General features: G+C 40.6%; 1 pseudogene; it reads left to right on the top strand.

Annotated features, from left to right (window-relative positions):
* Window positions 1–352: 352 nt before the first annotated feature.
* Window positions 353–6000, top strand: part of LOC145535658 (splicing factor 1 pseudogene) — a 121020-nt pseudogene continuing 115372 nt past the window's right edge.

The following is a 6000-nucleotide window of genomic DNA, read 5'->3' as shown; positions in this document are numbered from 1 at the left end:
GCTAAGTGAAAGAAACCAGATGCAACAGACCATATACTTCATGATTACATTAATCTGAAATATCCAGACAATTCAAATTTACAGATGAATGAAAATAGGGATTAATTTTAAATGGGCATCTGCAGTAACAAATGAAGTGCACCCTGCAGCACTTCCCAGCTCTTCAGGTTCAGTGCCATTTCCTCACCTGGCCTAAAGGTCAGCCCAATCCCAACACCCATCAGAAGGGCTAAAGCTCCACTAATTAGAGGCCACCAATTCCAACCTCTTGCCTAGGCCTGGCCCAATCCAGGTGGTGGGCTCCACAGGCTCTCTCCAGAATATTCACAAAGTTCAGAAGCCACTGCTGGACTTCCCCAGTAAGAAGCGGAAGAGGAGCTGCAGGAACCAAGACACAATGGAAAAGAAGAATGTGATTCCAGTAATGCCTACATTTATCCCCCCTGTACTTACTTGGTAACAAGAAAAAGCTTATATAGTGCAACTGCAAAGAGAAACCCTGACTTGTAAACTGCGCACAGGAGACCTGGGCATCCCCCCTAACCTGGAGGACATGTCCCCTTCCCCAGAGCCCATATACAATAGTGAAGGGGAAGAGGCTTAACACTTGTGACTTCTGCACCTGCAAGAAGCTTGAGGAGGAGCGGAATAACCTCATTGCTAAAATGGTTTCCCTCAACCCTGATTTCAAGCCTCTTGAAGATTACAAACCTCTAGCAACATGTGTGTGCAATAAAGTAATGATCCCACAGTGTGAGTATCCAGAAATCAACTTTGTGTGGGTCCTAAGTGGGCCCAGAAGGAATACTTTGAAGAACACAGAAAAGGAATGTAATGCCAAGATCCTAACTGGAGGGAAAGGCTCTGTGAAAGAAAGGAAAGTAAGGATTAAAGATAGCCAGATGCTGCCAGGAGAAGATGAGTCCCTTCACATCCTGGTGACTGCCAATACCATCAAGAATGTGAAAGCAGCAGTGGAGAAGAAACATCCTGAAGCAAGGTATAGATACCCCTGAGGACCAGAATGATCTACAAAAGATCCAGCTTAGAGAGTAGGCTTGCTTGAACGGGACCCTTTGGGAAGATGATAACAGAATCTTTAGACCCTGGCAGAGCTTGGAGACCCACAGCATTACGAATACCACAGTGTGTATGAAGTGTGGAGGGTTGGTGACCCCTAGTTAGCTCAGGGTAAAGTGCAGATGATACCTGGAAAGTACACTTGTGGACTCTGGGGTCTATTGCCTGCATCAAGGAAAAGATATGATGTCACTGCCCACTTCTGTTGCATCTCTCTGGTCCTCTTCCTCCATGTCAACACCAGCTGCAGCTTCTGCCACCCCCTCCATCCATCAGCAGTATGGCTTTCAGAACCCCCTTGCCAGGGCAGAAAAATACAAGGACTACCACCACCAGCACTGTCCCAGGGTCCATTCTTCCATGGAAACAGCAAAAGCCAGCTGCCACAGCTTCTCCAGGAGCCTCTCACATGCAAGGCAACCCTGCTGTGGTGCCCCTGTCTCCAAGGATCCAGCCACCTCTGTTGCCTTGGGTCCCTCCGCCTCCACCGTGTCCACCACCTGGTTACATATATATGTAAGGCATGATATATGGGCATGAAAATGTTTTAAAGCAGATATAGGATGATGGTCACACCACTTGGAAAAATTACTTAAAACATTAAACTATACACTAGAATATAGTAGATTTTGTGATTTGTAAACTATACTTCAATATATTTGTTAAAAAGCAATTAATATAAATCACCATATCAATGGATTAAACATATAAAACCAAGTGATCCACACAACTGGTTTAGGAAAATCACTTGAAAGAGTTCAAATGCATTCATGATATAAGTTTCAGGAAGCAAAATACAAAGAAAGATCTTTAAGGTGATAAAGGCATCCACAAAAACTTGTAACTAACATCAAATTTAATGTTCAAAAATGGAACGTTTTCCCCCTTTTGGATATAATACAGGAATGTCTATTTTCACCATTCCTACTCAACATTGTACTGGAAGTCTTATCCAGTTCAATAAGGGTAAATAAAATAGATGGGGACAGAAGAAATAAATTGTCATTTTTAACAAAAGTTGAGATTATCTACTTAGAAAAGCCCTAAGCTAACATAGCTAACATTATACTAACATTATACTGCTAACATTATACTCAATGGTGAAAAGTTGAAATCTTTTCTCTAAGATCAATAACAATACAAAGATGCTTATATTCATCACTTCTATTCAACATAGTATTTGAAATCCTAGTCAGAGCAATTAGGCAAGAAAAAGAAATGAAAGGCATCCAAATCAAGAAGAAGTAAAATCTCTACAGATTATATGAAAAAATATATAGAAAGTCTACCAAAAATGTATTAAATATAATCAACAAATTAAATAAAGTTGCAGGATAGAAAATCAACTTACGCTCGGGGCTGGTGCACTGGGATGACCTAGAGGGATGGGATGGGGAGGGAGGTGGAAGGGGGGTTCTGAAGGGGGAAAGCATGTAAACCCATGGTGGGTTCATGTCAATGTATGGCAAAACAAATACAATATTGTAAAGTTAAAAAATAGAAAAAAAAACTAATTAAAAAGAAAAAAATCAGTGGCATTTCTATACACTAACACAAAATTATTTGGAAAAGAAAAAAAAAGACCATTTTGTTTACAATAGCATCAAAAAGAATGAAATATTTATAAAGAAATTTAAATGAGAAGATAAAGGTCTATACAGTGAAAACTCTTCAGCATTGAAAGGAAATCTTCAGTTAAGTTCAGTTCAGTCGCTCAGTCATGTCCGACTCTTTACGACCCCATGAATCGCAACACGCCAGGCCTCACTGTCCATCACCAACTCCCGGAGTTTACCCAAACTCATGTCCATCAAGTCTATGATGTCATCCAGCCATCTCATCCTCTGTCGTCCCCTTCTTCTCCTGCCTTAAATCCTTCCCAGTATCAGGTTCTTTTCGAATGAGTCAACTCTTCCTGTGAGGTGGACAAAATATTGGAGTTTCAGCTTCAACATCAGTCCTTCCAATGAACACCCAGGACTATCTCCTTTAGGATGGACTGGTTGGATCTCCTTGCAGTGCAAGGGATTCTCAAGAGTTTTCCCCAACACCACAGTTCAAAAGCATCAATTCTTCAGCACTAAGCTTTATTCACAGTCCAACTCTCACGTGCATACATGACTACTGGAAAAACCATAGACTTGACTAGACGGACCTTTGTTGGCAAAGTAATGTCTGTGCTTTTTAATATGCTATCTAGGATGGTCATAACTTTCCTTCCAAGGAGTAGTTCAGTTCAGTTCAGTTCAGTCACTCAGTCGTGTCCGACTCTTTGCCACCCCATGAATTTCAGCACGCCAGGCCTCTCTGTCCATCACCAACTCCCGGAGTTTACCCAAACCCATGTCCATCGAGTCGGTGATGCCATCCAATCATCTCATGCTCTGCCGTCCCCTTCTTCTCCCGCCCCCAATCCTACCCAGCATCAGGGTCTTTTCCAATGAGTCAACCCTTCGCATGAGGTGGCCAAATTATTGGAGTTTCAGCTTCAACATCAGACCTTCCAATGAACACCCAGGATTGATCTCTTTTAGGATGGATTGATTGGATCTCCTTGCAGTCCAAGGGACTCTCAAGAGTCTTCTCCAACACCACAGTTCAAAAACATCAATTCTTAGATGCTCAGCTTTCTTCACCGTCCAACTCTCACATCCATACATGACCACTGGAAAAACCATAGCCTTGACTAGACGGACTTTTGTTGGCAAAGTAATGTCTCTGCTTTTAAATATGCTATCTAGGTTGGCCATAACCTTCCTTCCAAGGAGTAAGCATCTTTTAATTTCATGGCTGCAATCACCATCAGCAGTGATTTTGGAGCCCAGAAAAATAAAGCCTGACACTGTTTCCACTGTTTCCCCATCTATTTGCCATGAAGTGATGGGACCGGATGCCATGATCTTAGTTTTCTGAACGGTGAGCTTTAAGCCAACTTTTTCACTTTCCTCTCTCACTTTCATCAAAAGGTTTTTAAGTTCCTTTTCACTTTCTGCCATAAGGGTGGTGTCATCTGTATATCTGAGGTTATTGGTATTTCTCCCTGCAATCTTAGTTTCAGCTTGTGCTTCTTCCAGCCCAGCGTTTCTCATGATGTACTCTGCATATAAATTTAATAAGCAGGGTGACAATATACATCCTTGACATACTCCTTTTCCTATTTGGAACCAGTCTGTTTTTCCATGTCCAGTTCTAACTGTTGCTTCCTGACATGCATACAGGTTTATCAAGAGGCAGGTCAGGTGGCCTGGTATTCCCATCTCTTGAAGAATTTTCCACAGTTTATTGTGACACAGACAGTCAAAGGCTTTGGCATAGTCAATAAAGCAGAAATGGATGTTTTTCTGGAACTGGCTTGCTTTTTTGAGGATCCATTGGATGTTGGCAATTTGATCTCTGGTTCCTCTGCCTTTCCTAAAACCATCTTGAACATCTGGAAGTTTACGGTTCACGTATTGCTGAAGCCTGGCTTGTAGAATTTTGAGCATTACTTTACTAGCGTGTGAGATGAGTGCAATTATGCGGCAGTTTGAGCATTCTTTGGCATTGCCTTTCTTTGGGATTGGAATGAAAACTGACCTTTTCCAGTACTGTAGCCACCGCTGAGTTTTCCATATTTGCTGGCAGATTGTGTGCAGCATTTTCACAGCATCATCTTTCAGGATTTGAAATAGCTCAACTGGAATTCCATTACCGCCACTAGCTGTGTTTGTAGTGATGCTTTCTAAGGCCCACTTGACTTCACATTCCAGGATGTCTGGCTCTAGGTGAGTGATCACACCATCATGATTATCTGAGTCATGAAGATTTTTTTTGTGCAATTCTTCTGTGTATTCTTGCCACCTCTTCTTAATATCTTCTGCTTCTGTTAGGTCCATACCATTTCTGTCCTTTATCGAGCCCATCTTTGCATGAACTGTTCCCTTGGTATCTCTAATTTTCTTGAAGAGATCTCTAGTCTTCCCCATTCTGTTGTTTTCCTCTATTTCTTTGCACTGATTGCTGAGGAAGGCTTTCTTATCTCTCCTTGCTATTCTTTGGAACTCTGCATTCAAATGGGCATATCTTTCCTTTTCTCCTTTGCTTTTTGCTTCTCTTCTTTTCTCAGCTATTTTTAAGGCCTTCTCAGACAACCATTTTGCCTTTTTTCATTTCTTATCCATGGGGATGTTCTTGATCCCTGTCTCCTATACAATGTCACGAACCTCCATCCATAGTTCATCAGGCATGTCTATCAGATTTAGCCCCTTAAATCTATTTTTCAATTCCACTCTATAATCAACAGAAGCCACAAATAAATGAAGTGATATTCCATTTTCATGGATTAAATAATTAATGCTTTTAAAATGTGCATACTACCCAGCACCATCTATAGATTCAATGCAATCTTTATCAAGATTCCAATGGGATCTTTTACAGAAGTAGAAAAACATCCTTAAAATGTGTTTGGAATCACAGAAAAACCCTGAATAACCAAAATAATCCTGAGCTATAAGAAACCTGGAGGCATGACACTTCCTTATTTCAAACTATATTACAAAGCTACAGCAATCAAAATGGTACAGTACTGCATAAAAACTGATAGATGAATGAACAGAAGAAAATTGGAATCCCAGCAATATATATGCAGTTGACTAATATTGAACAGGGAGCTAAAACTACTCCATGGAGAAAAAAATACAGTCTCTTCAATAAGTAGTGTTGGGAAAAGTGGATATTCACCTGCAAAAAATGAAACTAGACCCCTTTCTTATAACACAAATGTTAACTTAAAATTTATAGTGTAAGTAAGACCTGACACTATAAAAACTCTTAGAAGAAAAGTATAAGGAGAAAGCTCCTTGACATTGTTCATGGGAACAATGTTTTGGATATTACACAAGCAATAAAAACAAAATTCAACATATAAGACTATATCCTATC

The sequence above is a fragment of the Giraffa tippelskirchi genome, chromosome X, assembly GCF_054371585.1.
Source record: "Giraffa tippelskirchi isolate mGirTip1 chromosome X, T2T-mGirTip1v1.2.pri, whole genome shotgun sequence".
Taxonomy (NCBI): Eukaryota; Metazoa; Chordata; class Mammalia; order Artiodactyla; family Giraffidae; genus Giraffa; species Giraffa tippelskirchi.
Note: the sequence above shows the minus strand (reverse complement) of the source record. Positions and strands in the feature narration are given on the sequence as shown.